Raw genomic sequence first — 24,327 nt, 5'->3', positions numbered from 1 at the left:
GCAAATAAAAGTGGCGAGGAAAACAGAGAACCAGGGTACAACGAACACAGAAGCAGAAGGTTAGTAGAGTACAATCCTGAGTACAGCGAATGTTGAAAGTGAACACCATAACACTATTAATCTACTAGCACTTTTGGGCCCTGACCAGTAAGTTGCTGAAGATGGATTGAAGATAGACTCCTGGAATTGCAATCTCATCCGAAATGTTCTTCTGGAGTTCGTAAGGACTATGAGAGTTGTTACGATACACTTTACACTTGATGTCACCTGCCACAAAAGTATCGCACGCTGACAGCTCATGCGACCTGTTAGGCCAGCTAGGACCGAGACCAGACTTAATTCTGCCAACAGCTCTGTCATCCACGACGATTGTGTAAATGTGCTCCAAGTTTCTGCTGGCTCTATGGGCTGTAGCTCCATCCTGTTGGAAGTAACTGAACGTCTATTTGTCCTCCATTAATGCTGTGACAAATGGTTTCAAAATGTTGGCAATACAACGCACCGAAGCCAGCGTCTGATAAAAGAAGATGGGGTCAATAATGCGGAGTGCAGATACTGCACACCAAACCCCAGCCTTTTGATCATGCAGTGGTGCTTCGCGGATGTTACGTGGGTTCTCCTCTGCCCAGAACCCATCATTCTGGAGTTGACATAACCACTCGAAACAAGGCCTCATCACACACAAAAATTGGATCTAAGACTAAGTCATTCATTGTTGTTTCAGTGAACAGCCACTCACAAAACTAGAGGCGCTGAAGAGCGTCTGCTGGTTTTAATGCATGACGAACAGACACCCCTAGGGCATACGCCGGACCAGGTGCAGTATTCGACCGCGTGGTCTCCATGATATTCCGGTCTCTTGCGACAGGCGTTGGGTGGATTTGGTAGGACTCTGGAGCATTTCGTGGTGAACTGCAGTCACATTTTCTGGTGTGCAAGGATGTTTTTGAAAGCTTTCTCTCTTCTTCAAAACAGATACCATCTGAAAACAACTGTTGCATGGAACTCTCTGCAGGCACTTTGATATCATTAAATTTCACAGAAAACAACTCACCACACCGTTTCCACGACTTTGTTGTTACGTGACTTTCCACAACGAACATCCTCCGCTCCATTTTGAGTACCATCGTCCCTTTGCAGAACTCCACTCACACTGACACAGCCCGCACTATGCTTTGAACCGGTGAGGAATACAAGGTGGTCTCACGTGTGGTGTGCGCGTCACGGGATGAGGTTATATGCACTTTTATTGGCCCCACCTTGTGTATAAATATTTAGCTAAAAGCTTTACATGTCCTTGTTATGCACGTTCATAGCTTCACAACGGCCTGTTGTAGAGATTCTCAGAGTGTAGGTACAACCTTTTTAGATACAGAAGAAAATTTTGAACACAAAGCGATCTTATTGCTGTAATACTACAAAATCGTAATTCACTAATTCATAGGGACTTACATGAAAGATGTAACAGCTGTAGAATAGCTAACACGACCGGCGTGAAACGGTGAGCTGCCACAAAAACTGAAACTGAAAGATCCTGAACCAGAAATGGTAAATGACATTTTCTAGATATTTCTAAAATATGACAGTTTTCCGCCATGTGTTGAACTCTTAACTCATAACCCCAGGTGATAGTTGTTGGAAGACTGCGAGAACTTTTCCTTTCGATGGGTGTTGGAAAGCTAGTTGTGATGTTAGTACGTTTGCAGTGTGAGCTGCAAATTGCTGAAGTGAAATGTAAAGACTGTTTAGATTAATTTCTCAAGAACTTGTACTGATAAAGAGAAACTAAATAAATGCCACTGGGTAATTTTGATAGCGCTTTTGATGTGTGCAGAATTAAGTAACAATCGGTAATTTCCACGTAATGGCGTTAAGGAGCTTCCGGACTGCGACCTCCCACGTTTGATGTTCGTCTGGCACGGGAGTTTGCTTGGCTCAGATATTAAATGGTTCAAATGGCTCTGAGCACATTTGTGGTCATCAGTCACCTAGAACTTAGAACTACTTAAACCTAACTAACCTAAGGACATCACACACATCCATGCCCGAGGCAGGATTCGAACCGGCGACCGTCGCAGTCACGAGGTTCCGGACCGAGCACCTTAACCGCGAGACCACCGCGGCCGGCGTGATATTAAATACTCGTAGCTTCACTGTACATGGATAGGAACCTTGCTGACGAAGTGTTCTTACCATAACTATTTTAATTTCTCTCTAATATCACCGGGCCACCATTCTCTAGTGAATTAAGTTTTATTGAATAAAACAAACTTATTCAGTGTCAAGCATAAGTATCTGTCGTCTTCAGTTGCTTAACGTCCTTATTTATTTAATCTGTTTGCAAATGTTGCCGTATTTGCATTTCGCATCAATAACTTGGATACTCAGTAAAATTTCACGACTCTATAGCCAACACAGCCAAAGAGTTAAAAGCGGAGTGGTTTGCAGCCACCCCATAGGCAAGTTATCGAGTCAGAATTCTTCTAGGTTGCACATTTACCCGACTGTCTGGTATTTCAGCAGTAATATTTAACACTAATTTTATAAGGTAAAATAAAAAACGTAACTTACAAGGCTGCTCATTTCTGTAGTATGTAGGATCTCTGATTCATATCCGACTCGAGAAGCATGGTTTGAAGATGTTAAGAGCGATTATAGATACCTAAAGATGCGAAATAAAATGTTCTAAAACTTTGGGTCGGCGTATTGACGTATATTTTCTAAGAAAATAAGGTTTATTTTTTCCGAGAGTATGATCATTAGATGATGAGTGTTGTGTTACAAATTAACGTACTCAGAATGGAGACTGAAACCTCCTAACGGTGGAATAACACGACTCGGTTATGAATGACTATTAATGCAGGTACCAAAGACATTCATCGCAACGTTTATATCAATGTTTTAATACAGTTGACTATAAATGTTGCACAACTGTATGATGAAAACGAGACAAATACAGATTATAGCACTCAAGTAATATCAGTTAGTCTATGGATGGTGTAAATGATTTTCATTGAACAGTATTTTACCTTTTAATTGAGAGATTACTTAGAGCAGAAATTCCAGCCGATCTGTTGCAGTTTACTGGCTCTGCAGCAAGCAGGTCCCCTAATTAGATCAGGAAGGGCCGAGAAGTTACTGCTGCTGCCTCCGGCTGCTCGTACAAATGCCGCGCCCTTATTGCCGCCCTAACTCTCGGTCTGTCGGCGCATGGGGTACTGCCCACTACGTCACAGCAGGTGTCTCCCCCATACGCTGCGCGGCAGGCGCAAGGCAGCTACCCTGCTCCTGAGTGCGTTACTGGTGATTATTACGTCACTCTGAGCATGCCACTACGAGGTACCATAATGTCCGGAAAAGCAGGCAGTAGAAAAAGCATCGTATCTTGCAATTCTTTAATTCAAAACAATGTATCCTCACATACCGATTGCTAATGTCTTTAGATCTTAGAACGAATTTTTTCTAACATGCGGATAACAGTTAAATTTATTGCTATATCATCCGATATATTCACGGTTTGTACACTTACGTCTGATATTTGACAGGTTGCGTTCCAGGAGGCATAACGTATCAGAAAATTATCTATAAAATTACAAATTATTTTACTTGAAACAATAGAGATACATAGAAAAAAACGGCGTGAAAAACTGAGAGCTTTATGCTGATCAAAAAGAAGTAATCTATTTCACACACGAAATATGTTTCACAAATTTCACGACAACGATGCACCACTTGAAAGGGTATGGTAACGCCACTGATGAATAGTCCATTAGTTTAATTTTCTCTGTGCGACTTCGTATTAATTCTAAATTCAATTAATGTAACGTTGCAAATACTTTCATAATATAAAACGTTGAGAGTACCTACTTAATAAGGTGTTGGTCCACGTACGGTAGCAGTGATTGTGCTAGACAACTGGTTCGACATGTGATTAACAGTTTTTTTGAGATATGTGGCACCAGATGTCTAAGCATATATCACCTAAACTCATAAAATACTGTGGAGGAAGAACTGGCACTTTATAACCTCCCAGATGTGTTTCATAGGGTTCAGATCGGGGGAATTAGGCAACAAACACGTCAACGTGAGTTCACTACAACGTTTCTAAAACCACTCTAACAGAAATCTCACCTTCTTGAAATTAACTTTTTTATTTTCTCGTAAACATTGAAACATGTATGAGACACGATTCGTGTTGACTACAGTTTTGCTAGTAACAGTACTACTATTCTATTTCTGTGCATGTATTATCACAAATAAAACAAGATGTCTCAGTGTTAATGACACTTCAGACAAAAAATTCTTATTAACATTTCGCACCAGTCATCTCCCTCTTATGGTATCTACGACGTTCACAATAAACTGTATATCATCTTAATTTGTGTCATTTTTTCTTCAGTGACAAAGTGGGTACCATTGTTCTGTGGTTTCATAATACTTTCTCGGTTTTTGGATATGTCAGCTATGAACAAAAAGAGATACAATGTTATGGGCTCTCCTGACAAAGGTGAAATTCGGCACTTAGAAGCTTCGAAACTTCCACTCTTCGTGTGTACCTACTGAGATACGGATCTTACTATATCAGACATACAACGCTCTAATCTCAATGTTTTACGTTTCGGAAGATATACCGCACGTTGTAACGGAATGAATGTAGAAATACTGCTGGGTGTATAGAGGAACTTACTTGGCACCTGGCATCTTTTGCCCAAATTTGCGTGATGAGTCTTAGTTTAAAGCCTGAAGCACATAATCTGCCGAATCCGTACAGTTTCCGCCTATAAAAGGCTTTGGTTCGTGGAGTGGGGATTGTAAAAAACAGTAGGGAATAATGCACTGTCTAAAATGTTGTAAACACTTGCTTTTATCTTTTCGTGGCCTAAAAATAACTACATTAACAAAACCATAAAGAAACTACCCTATAACCATCATGACAGTGACCTGAAGCCTGTACAGTTAAATTACTATCACGTAATTTCGTTGTGACCGCAGCGCGTAACAACTCGGCAGTATTCGAGTTCCACATTTTCCAGCTCAGTTCTTTTTCATGTATCATGGCCCATTGCCCCACAAAACAGAATTCCACTGCCGTGTGTTATAATAACGATGTTTCTTGCACAACTCCGCTTCTTTAGAGACCACTAGTCTGAAAGTTATATTTTCTTGCTAGAGGAGTTTTATATCAATCCGGATCACGTTTAAATCCGGTCTAATAGTTGCTGCCTCTCAAAATTTCAGGGACCTAAGTTTCAAAAATGGTGCTCTGGTAAAGATAAGATGGTTTCCGTGAAACTAAGCAAAGGTTAATGAATTGGTTAATGAAATGTGCAGCTTTTATCTCAAAGGATTTCATTTTAAACGAAACAGTGATATTTTCTGTACTTACAATTGTTTAGTTTAATTGAAATATTCTTCTGTATGCCCAAGATCTTTTTTGGAAAGTTGTTCACAAGGGGTCTGTGTGACTTTTCTGTTCATTCCCGTTCGATTTTTAAAGTGTCCGAATAAGAGGTGAAGTCACTTCTGCAAACACAGTACGATAATAAAGATGCAGCTTTGCACATTGATCTACGTGACGTTTCTAACTGATCCGTGACTAGTGACAAAGCAAGATGAAGAAAAAATCATTGGACTGATGTCGGAAAATCAGTGTGGTTGTGGTGTTACTGTGTCAAAAGTCACCATCTTCTTCAGACGAATTTTATCGTACACCATCATCAGCGTATTATATCAAACTCTTCATCATATTCCTATGGGACTGAACTGTCCTGTGGAACTATAGGGCTGCTATGGTTTCAACTTCAGCCTCTACTTCGGAATTTAAAACTACAGAAGCAGGTAACATTAAGTAGAGATTAGTGGTTCACTCAGAACATCCACAGCTCTTCGGCATGCGTCTGAAGCACCATCCATAGAAATTCAAGCGATGTTGCTTGAAGCACAAGGCGTTCAGTGCACAGGCAACTAACTCCCCCCCACACCCCCACCCCCACTTTTTTTTTTACTACAGACGCTTTGATTATTTACGATTTAAGTGTGTGCTAATACTTGTGTTCTATCATACAGGAATCGATTCAGTAAGCAGAGTATCTCGCTGGTCATGAAAACATGATGAAGAATAACAACTGAATCATCTTCTGCTAACCACGAATTTGCAATATGTACGAGGTGCCGAGAGTTTAAATGAAAGTATTGCTAGTATGAGGTAAAGACTAGACAGCTTTTCAAGTTATCTCTAGATTTCTTACGCTTTACTAGAAAATATTGTAGATTCAAATTTACAGACCGTATGCATCTCACGAAAAACTAACCGCGATGTAAGTAACTGATACAAGAGTTAGCTATAAGTCTTACTATTTTGCAAATTAAAGATTGCAGCTATCAGTCGTCCTTCCTAGTTTTATATTGCTGATCTAGATATCGGCTACAAGCTAGCCATTCTCAATGCTATGAATACAAGAAGTACATAGTCAGATGATGTCATAAAAAGTTACAAGCAATGGCTTAACTTATATGGTTTGTATATTACATACCACTATTATTTTCGCTCAAAGCATATGAGTCCCACAGTTCGCTGAATACGTATAGCCGCCATTTGCATAATACTGTACGAGTACGATGATTATAATTCTGAACCAACGGAACTTCTTCCATGGTACGTCAGCTCAGATGCATACACATGCATGCTCAAACCCGTCCGACTTCTCTTTCATTAGTAGTAGTGTCACAATTTTTATCTTCCTTGCTCTGGAACACCATTGCCTGTTTTGTTGAATTATTCGCTTAATGTGTTACTGACACCTTTACCTCACAACTTCCGTAGGGTAATTATCATAGTGATTTTTCCCATAGCACTATTTATTATTTTACATTTTTACACAGTTTTGTCGTTTCTTACAATTTTACGTTAGTTATCTGATGCTATTCCTCGTTTTATTCCATTAAAGAATAGGAGCCTTATCACTTAGATCCCTCCATGTTTGTGGACAATGAACCTATAGGATTAATGTTGGCAATGCAATAGCATACTGTATTCATCAGTTAGTTCATTACTGGTTTTCTTATGTATATAGTTTCGTTTATATCACAGTAGCTGGCCGGAGTGGCCGAGCAGTTCTAGGCGCTACAGCCTGGAAACGCGCGACCGCTACGGTGGCAGGTTCGAATCCTGCCTCGGACATGGATGTTTGTGGTGTCCTTAGGCTAGTTAGGTTTAAGTAGTTCTAAGTTCTATGGGTCTGATGACCACAGCAGTGAAGTCCCATAATGCTCAGAGCCGTATCACACTATGTATGACATCTTTCTATTTATTTGCCTGATGACTTGTAATTTTCACTGATCAGGGCCTGAAGATGACTGTATTGAGAATTCAAAACTGGTAGCCTTAATATAATGCTTAATAACGGTTGTTGGAATATTATTTTTAGAATACGAAGATTCTGTGAGCAGCATGTGTCATCAGATTCCACCACAACAAACTCCACTTTTTTTTTAAGTAAAATATTGGGGTAATTATGTCAGTGTAGAAACTTCGAGACTGGTAAAGCTGACCGAGAGTGTTTAACAAATGGTCCTTAAGGCTAACGTCAGAAGTCGGTGGCTATAGCGTAGCACGGATAATTACTGTATTTCATAATTTCGCGAAGCGTTTATTCCACAAGGACACTACCACCAGTGTACGAAATAAAGTAATTCTAGCGATGTCCGCCTGATGCAACGTTCGAACACCTGGTCTCTTACAGTCCTCACTCAGCTTGTGAAATTTCAAGCGTTGAGTAATTCTGTCTGCGAACACATCGGTAGTACAGAGACGTTGTGCATCTGTTTGTATTCCCTTTCATAAATGGCCTAAGGCCACGCAAAATGCATTCCGCGTGGCTGTGTGGAAACGCTACAACACAGTCGCATACGTTTCTGTCAGCCTTGTTGTTTAAATAAAAGGAAAGGCTGGCAGGAGCCTATGACTGTTGTAGCACTGTTATTCTAGCTCTAAAATGTACTTTATGATGGTAAGTTCCTATGGGACCTAACTGCTGAGGTCGTCGGTCCGTAAGCTTACAGGCTACTTAATCTAACTTAAACTAACTTATGCTATGAACAACACACACAAACACATGCCCGAGGGAGGCCTCGAACCTCCGACGGGCGCAAGCCGCGAGAATCGTGAGCAGGCGTCCTAGACCACACTGCAAACCCGCGCGGATGTACTTTATGCTTTAAGTGAAAGTACAAATCTCTTCAATTTGTAAATCCACTATTTAGATTTCACACTTTTGTCTCGTCATCTTTCTTATGTCCCCTTTCGTCTTTCTTTCTCTAGACACGCAGAACTCTTCAGACTGCGTGGATAGAGATAGGTATACGCTCCACCTCTTCCTCACTTTTGAGTTCTACTACAACAATTTAGTACAAAAAAAATCATATTTTTCAGGACTAGACCTTTGGATCCGCTTCATTGAAGTGAGTAACCATGATCATCTTTTAAAAATTCTCGTATTTTCGTGGTCTCAATGCGGTGTTTTATTGATGATCACGTAACTAGCCGCAGATGATTGAAGTGAGTAACCATGAACGTCTTTCAAAAATTGTCGTATTTTCGTGGTCTCAATGCGGTGTTTCATTGATGATCACGTAATTAACCGCAGATAATAACCACTGTTGTTAACATATCAGTTACAGGTAACGCCGCAATGTACAGTTGTTCAATACGGCGGTGCTTACCTCCTCCTTTCGTTTCGCCTCGTTCCAAACTGCCACGGATCTGACGATGAGGCTCAGCAAACGGCATCGTCGTCTGCAGCTTCTGTTCAGAAACAGTTTTCTGTTGCTACGCAACGGCCTTCGCAGGCGACAGTGGGTCCGCTATACTCTGACAACGGCCGATGCGAACCCACAGCGTGTTTCTATAACATTCAACAGCCATTTCGCGGACGATGCTGCTGTATACGGAGAAGTCGCAGAGCCAGAGAATTCTAGCGAAACGCACGGAAGTGCAGAAGCTAGACGCTTTGTGCACGGAGTGTCAACTGACTCTCAACGTGAAGAAGTGTAACGTATTGCTCATATGCAAACAGAAAGACCCTTTACTGAAGGATTACATGATGCGCAGAACAATCACTTGGAGCAGCTACTTCAGTAAAATATCCAGGAGTATGCATACGAAGAGATTTGACGTGGAACAAAAACATAAAATTAATTGAGTGTAAAGCAGTTCCTAGACTGAGTTACATTACAAAAATACTCAGGAAATGCAATCCGCTAACAAAAGAAGTAACTTACATTACACTCGTTCAACTGGTACCTGAATATTGTCCGTGTACAATTGATAGAGGAAACAGAGAAGATCCAAAGAAGAGTGACACGTTTTGTAACATATTCTACATACACATCCGCAAGCCACCGTATGGTGCATGGTGGATGGAAACTCGAGCCACTATTAGCCACTTACTTTTCCGTTCCACTATCAAGAAGAGCGAAAAACAACGAGGTTAATTTAGTAAGCGCGAAAGCGTCACGGAGACACCCGGTCATCTCCAGTGGCTGACGGTGTAACAGAGGCGTTCCGAATCACGGTACGGTCTACTGTTCTTACGAAACTTCTTAGAAGAGTCTACCAGTATACTGCATCCTCCCGCGTTTGCAACGAAAATAGTCCATTTACATACAGTCAGAGAGATTCGAGCCCACAGAGACCATTACCAGCAACCGTTCTTCTGGCGAAACACACGCGACTGGAACAGGAAAGGAGGCAGTGACATTGGCACACAAAACACTCCCTGCCACGTACTGTAAAATGGCTTGCGGGGTATAGTTGTAGATGTAGATAGTTGCTACCGCCCTCAAAATAGCGCTAGTGTTCCAGCTCAGCAAGCTTCGGCATGTAATCACTACAGGCCGCACGAAGGGGCCGCGCGAATTGCGAGGCCCCTCCCGGCGAAGGTTCGAGTATGTGTGTGTGTGTGTGTGTGTGTGTGTGTGTGTGTGTGTGAGTGAGTGTCATTCTTAGCATAAGTTAGTGTAACTAGTGTGTAAGTCTAGGGACTGATGACGTCTGCAGTTTGGTCCTTTGGGAATCGTTGAGGCCCCGGCGCCATACCTCTGACAGAAGACAATAAAACAGTGGTTCATTTCCAGTGATCGGGTTGACGTTAGAGACAATGGTGAGCTGCTACACTAATTTACAACGAATATTAAAGTTTGGAGATAATATGACGAGATAGTTGGCCTTCGTGGTAAACTAATTTTCAGCGGCTAATCGCCGTCATCGATCTTGAACGTCAGAGGGGGAGAAGAATGATCTAGGGGTACGTCATCGGTGGTGTGAAGCGGACATGCCTTTCGCATGACGACTACCCGATTCGTGACGTTGAGGGCAACAGTAGAGATTGTATTCTGCAGATTGACACTACATCGGACAGATGGTGACCGAATAGAATTCTATTTATCGAAGATCGTTACTGCGAAGCACAATGAGGGACACCACGTACGGAGGTCTAGGTTTTAGGAAAGGTTACTCTAATCACATACCTGCTAAGATATTGAGTCCTCTCCCTAGAGATAAAACGTATTCATTCAGCAAATGCACTTTAAACGGTATGTGCTGCTTTATTCATACGACGAATAGTTGAAAAGAATATTCCTATTTAAAAACGATGGCTAACAAAAATATGAGAATCCTCGAGGAAAATTCCCCTAATCCGATCTACAAAATTAATTGAATATATTCTAACAGACGCCAGATTAAAGGCAATCTTACAATCGGTCCACTACATATAGCATATTACCGTTGAATTAATCACAGATGAATCATATTGACACAGTTTACAATAATGTATAGCATTTGTAAGTATTAAAATGGATTTGATTAACACAACAAAACTGAAGTGTGAGATACAATTAACATCAGCAGACAGTATCACCTCCGCATTGAGGTCTTCAATTAACCGTTGAGAACTGTAAAGAATGTTGTAACACACGAAAGACTGAGGATATTAAACTTAAAACGATGCACAGAGTATTGCAAGAATTCGGTATACTACGCATTTGATTAAACATGTACATATAGCACATCGCAAAAGAATGGAAGAAAGAGGTAAACGCTTGAGTACTACTAAATGATAGATTAAAATAAAAAAGAAACTACTGTATTCGAAGACGGTACAACGACTACATAAAAAAGTAAAACAAAGAAAGCAGAAGAGGACCTCCTACTGCATAATTAAATATTAAAACAGGTGGCAAAAGTAGAATCTAGAAATATTAGTTCAGTATCTAAACAGATGGTTTTCTAAGGCCAACACCGGTCGTATCAGACACAGTCATCTGTGGTACGTCAGTCAATCAAATGTAATACACTCCTGGAAATTGAAATAAGAACACCGTGAATTCATTGCCCAGGAAGGGGAAACTTTATTGACACATTCCTGGGGTCAGATACAACACATGATCACACTGACAGAACCACAGGCACATAGACACAGGTAACAGAGCATGCACAATGTCGGCACTAATACAGTGTATATCCACATTTCGCAGCAATGCAGGCTGCTATTCTCCCATGGAGATGATCGTAGAGATGCTGGATGTAGTCCTGTGGAACGGCTTGCCATGCCATTTCCACCTGGCGCCTTAGTTGGACCAACGTTCGTGCTGGACGTGCAGACCGCGTGAGACGACGCTTCATAAAGTCCCAAACATGCTCAATGGGGGACAGATCCGGAGATCTTGCTGGCCAGGGTAGTTGACTTACACCTTCTAGAGCACGTTGGGTGGCACGGGATACATGCGGTCGTGCATTGTCCTGTTGGAACAACAAGTTCCCTTGCCGGTCTAGGAATGGTAGAACGATGGGTTCGAAGACGGTTTGGATGTTCCGTGCACTATTCAGTGTCCCCTCGACGATCACCAGAGGTGTACGGCCTGTGTAGGAGATCGCTCCCCACACCATGATGCCGGGTGTTGGCACTGTGTGCCTCGGTCGCAGCAGTCCTGATTGTGGTGCTCACCTGCACGGCGCCAAACACGCATACAACCATCATTGGCACCAAGGCAGAAGCGACTCTCATCGCTGAAGACGACACGTCTCCATTCGTCCCTCCATTCACGCCTGTCGCGACAACACTGGAAGTGGGCTGCACGATGATGGGGCGTGAGCGGAAGACGGCCTAACGGTGTGCGGGACCGTAGCCCAGCTTCATGGAGACGGTTGCGAATGGTCCTCGCCGATACCCCAGGAGCAACAGTGTCCCTAATTTGCTGGGAAGTGGCGGTGCGGTCCCCTGCGGCACTGCGTAGGATCCTACGGTCTTGGCGTGCATCCGTGCGTCGCTGCGGTTCGGTCCCAGGTCGACGGGCACGTGCACCTTCCGCCAACCACTGGCGACAACATCGATGTACTGTGGAGACCTCGCGCCCCACGTGTTGAGCAATTCGGCGGTACGTCCACCCGGCCTCTTGCATGCCCACTATACGCCCTCGCTCAAAGTCCATCAACTGCACATACGGTTCATGTCCACGCTGTCGCGGCATGCTGCCAGTGTTGAAGACTGCGATGGAGCTCCGTATGTCACGGCAAACTGGCTGTCACTGATGGCGGCGATGCACAAATGCTGCACAGCTAGCGCCATTCGACGGCCAACACCGCGGTTCCTGGTGTGTCCGCTGTGCCGTGCGTGTGATCATTGCTTGTACAGCCCTCTCGCAGTGTCCGGAGCAAGTATGGTGGGTCTGACACCGGTGTCAATGTGTTCTTTTTTCCATTTCCAGGAGTGTATTTTGCTACTTAGGTATTGTCACAAGTTATAGCAAGGACTGATATATGGAAATAAATGCAAAGAAAAGTAGAAAATATGTGTGGGACTATTATCACACCACCGATTAAAGAGATGAGGATAGACGCATATAAAAATCGATAATTCTTCTTCTTAAGCGTATTGCTGTTGTTGTTGTTGTTGTGGTCTTCGGTCTTGAGACTGATTTGACGCAGCTCTCCATTCTACTCTATCCTGTGCAAGTTGCTTCATCTCCCAGTACGTACTGCAGCCTACGTCCATCTGAATCTGGTGAGTGTATTCATCTCTTGGTCTCGCTCTACGATTTTTACCCTTCACGCTGCCCTCCAATACTAACTAAACTGGTGATCCCTTAATGCCTCAGAACATGTCCTACCATGTATTGGTATTTAAGTGTATTTTACAGAAAGTATGTTTCGCTTTTATGTAGAAATCATCTTCAGTGATCGTTGTGTAAATGTAATATGTATAACGCATTTCTACATGTTGCTATTTATGCATTAAATCAGCTTTCCCTTATGAATTTGATGTGTAATGCACCGGGTGGTTAAGACTAAAGTACAGATACTTACAGAGGTCAGGTTTGGACTGAAATTATCGTATGGTAGCGAATCATGATAGGCATTATATTACTTTAACACGGAACCGATTAACAATGGAAAAAAAATAGTTCCGGTTTTGACTACTAGGTGCAAATGTGGTGCCGTGAATGAAATAAAGATGTATAGAGACTAGGAACGGGAGGCGGGCAGAAAAAAATCAAACAAGTGAGAAAGGCATAACGGTGGTATTATAATTAACCGCCGCTTACACAGTTCGTTCAGTACGAGCATCAGAGACGTTGACAAGAAGCTGTACAGCGCCAGATTTGCATATGCTGGCCAAAAATGGAACGAATTATTTTCTAGAGTAAACTGGTTTCTCTTTAGCTTATTAACGCATCTGCCAAGTATCACTGTGATACGGTACTTACACCCACACTGGATCTCCGATAGTAGCTGCCCTTTAATTTTAACGAAATTTACAGTTTTTGATAACAATAACAACGTAACACTTAACGGCGTTTGCCGCTCTCTTTTACGTGTTCTGAAGCCGACAGGTGTTTCCCTTCTTATTAGCAGAGGTTGCTGAGTAGCGCGCCAACTCGTATCGACGAACTACGAGTGCGGCCATAGACTTTGCTGCTTAGTGACTCCGTGTCAGATTTCGCGGCGTCCCTGCGGGTGTCACGTGAAGAGGCGGCTAAGGACAGTGGGCGTCCACCACCCACTCTGGTCGCGCTGTCTTTCTCTGTGCGCTGGCGGGTGGACGGAACCCACTGTTTACGTCACATTTGGGATGAGGTGTGGTGCACCGTGATGCAGTGTGGCATTTGGCCGTAGTAGTACGTGTGTGTGTGTGTGTATGTTTGTGTGTGTGGTGCGTCGCACTGGGCGAAAAGTTACCGCCGAGCGAACCTTGAACTCTGGCGCAATTGCAAAGGTGATTTATTCGAATTTCATCTACGCAACTGAATTACGTTGAATCTAGCGAGCACTGATTTTGAAACCCGGAACCAATGGTTTTGATTCCTACAAGTGCCATTCTATTTCTATGTTCCTGACGATGTTTCGGAGAGATAAAATAACAGTGCTAGAAGCCATCAACGTGAAACTGACCAGAAATTCGTTAATTTTAAGGCCACATACCAAGTCTTGGTTTTGGCATCAAATGACCTCTTTCTATACAGGTATTGGTAATATAAGCATAGCATGGTTTTGATGTCGAGTTGTGTGCCCAGTACTGCTTAGCTTCTAATCCTTTTTGTGTAATTACATATATAGCTTGTCTATATTTAAGCTCTGTTGTAGTAAAGTGGGCGCTTAGAGCAACTTGCTTTCCTACTTTGTACTCTACACTGTCGGTTTTAAGAAGTCGACCTTGACTGACGTTTTGAATCCCTAAGGATTACTACAGAGTAACTGATTATAATACTTTCATTCGTTTCAGTCAATGATCTTTTTTATTTGGTCTGTTAATTTCAATGAAGACTACTTTCTTTACAGCTAAGTTTAATTGAAGATTGTTTTTATTAACTATGGTGAATTTTACGTGAAGATTGCCTTTCTCAGTTTTGTAAACCTCGCTTGGAAACTACTGTTTGCTTTGAAATTTATGTAAAGACTGTCCCTTTAATTGTGACAAATTTCCTTTTCTAATATGTCTGTGGCTAACAGACAATTTTGCGTGAGAACTTGTTGCCTGGTTCACCCTCCTCGCTCCATGGGTTGCTAACATTTCAGTTCACGTCCAAAAACCTTGGTTGTACTTTCACCCTCTCCAATTTTTCACCATTTAGGAACTCGCTTTTTCTTGCGCCGCTTTTGAACTGTTTTCCCTTCACTTTGCTCTTCGAAAGATTCACAAAATGTATCTACTAGTACTTTCAGGTCTTATTCATTCAGCACAAAGTTTTTGTGTTTTGTGTTAGCTTTATTGTATTTTGTAAATACTGGAAATGTTGAGAGTACACTGTTTCTAGAACTCTTTCGTAGTAATTTGTGTATATTTAGGTGCCAGTGGGGTCAGTGTGATATACGAGGTGGGCAGATAGAAGAGGTGTAGAGAGGCTGGACGGAGGCAGGTGGAGGAGGAAACTGACACAGGGAGTTCAAATGTGTGTGAATTTCTAAGGGACCGAACTGCTAGCGTCATCTGTCCCTAAACTTACACACTACTTAAACTAACTTATGCGAAGAGCAACACACACACCCATGCTCGAGGGAGGACTTGAACCTCCGGCGGAAGGGGACAGAGGGAGGTTTAGGAGGAGATGGACAGACAGAGGTGAAAGGAGGAAACTGATAGAAACACGGGGGTTAGAGCGACAGAGAGAGCAGATGCAAAGATAAAGAAGGCAGGATGAAATGGAGAAAGCGAAGAGGCAATGGACAGATTGAGAAGAGGCAGGAGGGAATGGACGAAGAGAGGGAGAGAAAGAGATGGATATAGGCAGGAGGAAAAGATGGTATCGATAGCAGCTGCTCAGAGAGAAGGAAATAGAGAAGACAGGAAGAGAGAGAGGGGAGAAGACATATATGCGACACACGTGACATATGCATGCGTCCACGCCCGTAGGACGTAGCGACTGGCTATGTGCTTATTGTTCATAAATCCACATCCCCTGAAATATGTGCGGTAAAATTATATAATTCTGTAGATACACTCTGTGGCAGATGTGTATACTGTCAGTAAAATATGTTTAGAATATATTTAGTAGCAACGAAGTAATAAATTTAAATGACTTGCACTATGCGGCAGTTTTTCTTGTATCTCACAGTTTATGACGTCGCAACTACTAAACTACGTATCGTACTGTGACATAGTATTGTAGGCACATTCAGCGGCGATGTGGATACTGTCGTAGAAATTAACTGTAAATAGAGTTAGTAGCAAAAAAAGAAATAAATTTAAACGTCAAGTCGATGTGGCAGCTTTTCACCCATCTCTTCATGTATGGTGTCGAATCTCTCGAACTGTGTGTCATAAAAAGATATAATTTGGTAGTTACGTTCATTGGTGTATGTGCATAATGTCTCTAAAATGTGTCACGAATACAGTTAGTAGTAAAGAAATTATAGATTATAACGTTATGCCTAATGTAGTACTTTGACTGAAAGAACAACGATAAAGTAGTGAGCAAGAAACACTTTTCCTTTCATCATTTTTAAGAGGCTGTGAAAGAGAGAGGTTTTTGTTAAGCTTCATAATTATGTGCAAAGTTTGTTGCAAGTCGCTAAATGCTGTCATCCTCAAATAGTGGATGAATCAAGTCTGTGAGTTCAGACTTCATAGGCTACAATTCATTTTAATCCTCACCTCGAGCGCTTTGAAAGGTAGGTAATTCTTACCCCCACAGCGATTGTCGCCTACTGGTGGTAAGGTATATGTGTACTGTGTACAAATTTATAAAATCCGCCGAGAGGTTTAGGAGGAGGTTTTGAAAACAAACAAACACACACACACACATATATATATATATATATATATATATATATATATATATATATATATATATATATTTGTGTGTGTGTGTGTGTGTGTGTGTGAGAGAGAGAGAGAGAGAGACTGTGCAGGCAGATATATGTGGCAGGGGGAGTACGGGAGGGAGCAGCAGAGAGAGTAAACTACAAAAGGTGTGTTATGAAATTAGTAGTTCTGTGAGTGGCGTAGGGGAACGGCGTTATATGGGGCTGAGAGGGGGTTAGAGTTCTAGGAGAGGTAGGAAGAAATCAGTTATAAGAGTAAAGTAAAGTACAACGACCGCGGCTACGGATACATAGAGACAAATCAGTAAGAAGAGTCAGATAATACTGTAAGACGGATATCAAAGGTAATAGTGAGATTAGAAAAGAATTATATGTTTTTAACATTGGAAGAATAGTAAGTGATACTAGAAAGATGTGGAAAAATTATAATTATTTATTAAAATGGAGAAGACGTCTGAAGCTACCACATGACGACAGATCTGAAAGTTGAAGAGAGATCTGAAGATATCACAAAAAAGAGATAAAAAGAATAATGCATCGATTTTTCACTACAAGACTTCACAAGACTTCAGTACCTCCGTCGTCACAGAAAACCCTAGTCGGATATAACTGCAAGATGTGATGCGATGTTTGAGCCAGAACAAGGTAACTGGTATATTCCTCACCTTCCAACAATGACTGTCGAATGTTCCTAAGAAAAGCCCATTTACATGTTGCCGGGAATGAGCTTCACGATACGTAACAGCTATGATGTACGGTCATCGATATCTTTAGTGAACAGTAACATTTCGAAGTGCCTGGGTTCGTAATACGACAGGAAATTTATGAAGGCACATGCGAATTTACGGCACACATCTGCGCCAGGTAGGACCAACAAAATACTTAACCATTCGGTACTTGAACGAAACTATCAGGTGTATGCAGTTGGTCTCGTCGCCGCTAATGCACGGCGAAACATGATGTTTTTCGTATTGAGCACAACATGGTACCGTGTTACCCTCGGGAGGTGGTACGGGTTCTACAGTAGTTGAGTAAACCATAATATCTGGTGTTAGTCGACCAGCATTCATCACCGTGTAAGGGCTGGCTGTTTTGGCTAATGATTATAGCACATTAACGCCCCGATAGCTGAGTGGTCAGCGTGACGGATTTTGTGTTGCCTTCATCACCATTTCATCCCCATCTGGAGCGCAGGTCGCCCAATGCGGCGTGGAATGTAATAAGACCTGCACCAAGGCGGCCGGACCTGTCCCGTAAGGGGCCTCCCGGCTAATGACGCCAAACGCTCATTTCCATTTCCATAGCACACAGTATCTTACAAAACGCGGCTGGCATGAATCATAACAAGTTTCATAAAAAACTGATTTTCAAAGTGAATCGTGTTGCTTGAGAGTCAACAAATATGCGTGTTACATAAACTTTATTGCATGGAAAATTAAATAATGTTATCAGACGTGTCGAGCGGTGTCCTGTCTCTCTGTTATATCCATCTGGAACAGAATATTGTGGTATTTATGAGAGCATCTATCTTCTTTAAAATAAAAGAAATACACATTTCCCACAAACCCAATTAGACATGGTGTTTTTGCCTACTTTTACCTGATATTACACACATTATGCACTGTTGAACAATGCCTAATGATTTCGAAATATAGTGTAATGTACTTTGAAAAAGTAATTGAGTAAACCATTTTTTTAATTGATAGACCCAGTTATCGTATTAAAATGCAGTGATAATGGACCCATCACAGTTTTTTAGGAAATTACTAGAGAATCGTTTAACTATAGTACAGGTCCAACGAAAATGTCTATCACAGCAGAAACCAGCTAATGAGGCATCTGCTTCTGGATCCAGAAATTTTTAACTTGGAGAGGGAAGAATAACCTGGAAAACTGTAGGAGTAAACGAAGTTTATAGGAAAACCATCGTGTAAGAGGTTGAGTAAGGACGTGAAAAACTCAACGCAATAAGTGAAGACACGCATGGAGCTTTGAAACTGACGAATATAGATCACTTAGCTAATAAATATGTCATCTTATAACACTACCGTCTGCTATGCTATACGATAACCTTAAAGCAGGAGGCAGATCGTGAAATAAAACTATGTTGTTAAAGCAATTATGATATAACAGAGCAGTGTTACCCTCTGAGAGGAATTTTGTTATGCTGACCTTGTTGTACCTTACAGGGGTGGCTTATCGGAAATCAAAGTCAGAATTACGAAAATATTTGAACAGTACAAACAATATTTTACGTATCTACACAGTTCAGAGAACAAGGAAAACGGTCGCCAGCCTAATTAGGCTAGGGAATGACTGACATTCTTGTTCAAGAAATTAAGTATGAGTAAACTTAACGGACAAACACAACCTATATTTTGCAACATGCGAGTGCAATGAACTCTGACATCTGCATATTCAAGGTAAGATTTGAGCTGACAGAGCAGAACAAACTATTTGCATAATTATAACAGATAACGAAACACACTATTAATTTGAGGGCTTATTCAAACTGAATGGTATTTATAACATTACTATTAATATTCATTGCATAATCATAAATAGGAGTATTATTTTTCAAACACTTTCCTAGTTGATATAAAATTATAAATGTAGTTCACTGCAAAATTATGAAATGGTCACAGGTTAAGTCTCTCTCAGTTAAGTACTTTACTATTTAAAATGAAAATTAATTGGAATTCACTATCACGTCACTTTTCACTGTCTTTTAAATAAACAAATTTTGTTTTCATAAATAGTGGTAAAGGATAACCTGTGGATGTTATTACACTATTAATATGCACTTTCAATACCCAAAAGAAACAAGTGCTTAGCAAGCATGAGTATATAACTTTCCACGACTACAATTTACGACTTTTACTGCAGTGAGACACAATGTTGACAAATTTCCAAGAATCTTACTCGCCTTTTAAAATTTACTACAGGCAGCACTATGATCATTAGCTAAGCAAAATTTTATAAGCCTCAGTTTTAAGAACTTTTAATTTTTAAAAGAAACAGCATATTGTGTTTATTACCAAAGTCTTCTACTTTCAAGTAATTGATTAAATAGGTGTCTTTGAAACTCCACAATACTTTAAATTGGACTGTTTCCATCACATGGAGGCTTTCACAAAACCACATTTACTACATTCCACAATTTCACTAAATCCACAGTAAATCTGAATACTCCCTTCTTACTAAAGATCAAACAACATTATTTAATTAACTATTTGGATCTGAGGCTTTCATTTTTTCCACAATCTAGGACCCTCTGAAATCATAGTTCAAATGGTGAGGAACCTGAGAGGTGTTGTAATAGAGAAAAAAATCAAGCTAGGTACATGAATTCAGTTATAAGTTACCTTATATTTGTAAGTAGGATGTTTAGATTTTTTATTGGTAACGCCAACGCCACGTAGCGCTCTGTAAGAAAATCACTGGCTGTGCTGTTTGCACTCTGTGGCTGGTTTGCATTGTTGTCTGCCATTGTAGTGTTGGGCAACGGCAGCTGGTTGCTAACAGCGCGTAGCGTTGCGCAGTTGGAGGTGAGCCGCCAGCAGTGGTGGACGTGGCGAGAGAGATGGCGGAGTTTTGAAATTTGTAAGAATTGGTGTCACGAACTGATATATATATATATATATATATATATATATATATATATATATATATATATATATATATATATATATTATGACTATTAAGGTAAATACATTGTTTGTTCTGTATTAAAATCTTTCATTTGCTAACTATGCCTATCAGTAGTTAGTGCATTCAGTAGTTTGAATCTTTTATTTAGCTGGCAGTAGTGGCGCTCGCTGTATTGCAGTAGCTTGAGTAACGAAGATTTTTGTGAGGTAAGTGATTTGTGAACCATATAGATTAATGTTAGTCAGGGCCATTCTCTTGCAGGGATTAATGAAAGTCAGATAGCGTTGCGCTAAAAATAATGTGTCAGTTTAAGCACAGTCGTGTATAATTTTTCTAAGGGGACGTTTCATATTTGTGCACACTAAAACATCCAATGGGCTCATCCTTCACTGTACATTACTGTAGTACTCCATTACACTGATCGCGCAATGTGGTGGCGATTGCATTTTGGTAGGTGGAATTGCAGGTAAAATTGCTGGACTATGTCATTTCTTGATGGCGATGATAGATACTAATTTCAGAAAAATTCCAGCTCTTCATCCACCCATCCGAGGCATTGGAAAGCGACAGGAAAAGCCTCTCTCTGCAGCAGCACAATATACAACTTTTACATGGGCAGTTCACAGTTTGGTAGCTCGTCCCCGACTGACTTTTGTTTCCACCTTTTCTACCTAGCCAACCACAATTTGCGCGATCTGCACAGTTCCCAAGGGGAACCACTACACCTTTTTCATACAAACTTACTAATAATCCCAAGAGAAGGTCAGCAGTTTACGTAACAGCAAATAAATATTTTAAATAAAACAGAACCTTTGCACATATTGATATTTCTAAAAAAAACTGTTTAAACAATTTCCAAATATATGAAGTAAGTTTTGTCTCTCTCCAACTGGGACAAACAATTTAAATGACAGATACACTACATAGCATGGAATTAAATCATGACATCGAAGTTTTTACAAAGAAAGTAGTATACCGTTTTGTGTTATCTATTCAATCAAACACATTTACAAAAGCTCAACGATGTAACATTAAATAAAACAAAAGGCAAAGTAAATCAGTAGGGTAATAGAGCTATGGTGTTACAATCTGTGTGAACTGAAAATCGAGAGTTAGAATGAGACGGAAGTACGGAGATCTGAAGAGAGCGATAACTAGGATTCTACTTATTATGCTTTCAGAGGATTATAATGACAAACTCAACAGCTCGTTTATTGCAGCATAGGTGTAATAACGATATCCTCCTAAATTGGAACTTCACTTCGTTTCACTTTCTAGACACGTGTATACTTTTCGACGGCAAAAGCTTCGCTAGTATTTTTATGCTGCCCGTCCACATTTTTCCGCACCTGATACCATTGTTAGAAGAAAGTCTCTCTCTAGAGCAAGTACTGTGGCAGATTTCAATAGGGCACGCACGCTCAGTCTGGCGAGCGCGCGCCCGCGCGGCCCTCGGCAGACGTCGACTGGAGCCGGAGCTGGAGCGGGAGCTGGAGGAGGGTCGGCTCGCTAAGGACTGGTGAGCGCCCCGGCCCCGGGACTTGTGTGCGGCAGGCCTCGTTATCCGCGGCCTGGCTGCGCGCTTTGTCCGCGCTGCCATGGCAACGGCGTTTCTGTCCGTAATGAAGCCGGGATATACAATCCGGCGGCCCCGCCACGCTTTATAAGCCGCCAGACCGACTGCTCCGGCCGGCGGCTGATCCAGTTACGACACTGCCTCCATTGTTGGGTATTTGTACTTTTTCCTCAGAAAGTCTCCTTGCCGGAAAGCAGGGAGTTTGCTAGGATGGGCCGAATGAAAGCGAAGAAAGACACAGTTCCTCTTGCATAACATATAATAACAATCACTTTGTGCAGTGGTGGCGTTGCTTCTTCCAAGAAACGTCACTGAGATACTCTCCTTCAGAGGACATGAAGGTCTGTGGCAATAGACGATCAGATGTCACTTCACTAAAGAAATGTGTTATTACGATTTATGTTCATTTGCATTCATTCCAAAGGACGTATCAGTCAAATCAAGCATCATTGTTTTAAAGTCCACTTTAAAAAAATATTTTACACATGCCTTACACATTTATTATTAACTGGTCTGTTACCTGCTGCATCAACCGCAGTTGCAAGGAGAGATTTAAAACGTCTCTTTTTCCCCCCTCTCTGTCAATATCCTTCTCCTCTCTTTCCACCCATCTTCCCATCGCCAATATCTTTTTTCATCTTCTCGTTTGCCCCTCCCTCCGTCAATCTCCTCCATTCCCTCCCTGTTCACCTCCTCTTCCCTCCACTTCCATGAGCAACGTCTCCCACTCTCCTCTCTCCGTTTCCTAATACCACTCCTATTTGTCTGTGTGTTCTATTCCCGTTTTCTCAGTCCACTATCTATATCCTTCTACCCCTTCTCTCACCAAACCATGCCCATCCCAAAACACCCACAATATTGCAGTATGATACTACCTGCATAACGTACTTGTCATCCAGGGCAGCCAAGATGGTAGGGATTACCCAACGATTACAAGCCCACAAGAAGCAGTATTGGACTTAAGTGGTTGTATAATGTTACTTAAAAACCGTCTTGATTGCAAATTTTTAATTTTTTATTCATATGACCGGTTTCGGTTGATTCAGAACCATCTTCAGATCTGATATTTCAGTTACAGGAGTAACCCGTCCAAAGCCAGCAGTTTTCACAGCAATCAGTGATTTTATAATGTTACTTAAAAACCGTGTTGATTGCAATTTTTTTTATTTTTTATTCATATTACCGGTTTCGGTTCATTCAGAACCATCTTCAGATCTGATATTTCAGTTACAGGAGTAACCCGTCCAAATCCAGCAGTTTTCACATGCTACGTCACATCTACGTCACATCTACGTGATGTGACGTAGCATGTGAAAACTGCTGGAGGCCTATAAGCTGCTGAAACAACGTAATACAGATGAAAGAAATTGGTTCAAATGAACCTCTTATCAGGAAATGAGTGGTTGGATTATTTCCAAAACGTATGGACAGGTGATGAGGAAAATGTGAAAGCTGTAATTAATGACGAGGGTGTTGATCTTATATCAATGGAAGAACAAAGGTTGTGTGAAAAACCTCTAACAACAGAAAATCCGTAGAAATAAAAGTTCATTGTGAAATTACTTAAATATACATCAGATTCGTTACTCACAAAACTACTGAATTTTGTCAATACTTACTGGAAATACAGCAGCATACCAGAGGATTAAAGGATTAACAAACGGCAGTTGTTACCGCAATATTTGAAAAAAGGGGATCGTACAAAATTTAACAGTTATCGAGGTATTAGTCTTCTGAACTCAGGACACACGATACATGCAAAACTAATAACAAATAAACAAAAAGTACTTTTGGAAACGTTTCTTTTTGTGGAACAGAATGGGTTCAAGATGGGAAGATCTTGCTTATACTATGAAATTGCTGAAAACACACAGAATACAATCATCCCTCACACATAGCCTTTAATGACTATCTGAAAGCCTTTGATAACATTCCTAGAGTTAAATTATGGGACATTTTAGAAAAGAATGGTACACCTCAATATCCCGTACAAAGTATGTATATACACAACAAAATCAAAGTGCAGAAACGATGTCCTTCTGCGAGTAAGATCTCTCAAGGTGTGACACAAGGCTCTCTTTGATCACCCATATTATTTAATACATATGTAGACGACATCACAAAGATATGGCAGAATGAAGTGTTGCACCACTATAAGCTTAATAATAAATTTATTAGTACATTTCTGTTTACAGATGATCAAATAATTTTAGCGGACTCATATGATAAGTAACAGAGACCAATTTGATCCTTGCAATGGCAGCCTGTGATTATAATATCG

Source organism: Schistocerca gregaria, chromosome 4 (assembly GCF_023897955.1).
Source record: "Schistocerca gregaria isolate iqSchGreg1 chromosome 4, iqSchGreg1.2, whole genome shotgun sequence".
NCBI lineage: Eukaryota > Metazoa > Arthropoda > Insecta > Orthoptera > Acrididae > Schistocerca > Schistocerca gregaria.
The sequence above is the reverse complement of the archived record's forward strand: the minus strand, read 5'-3'. Positions refer to the sequence as shown.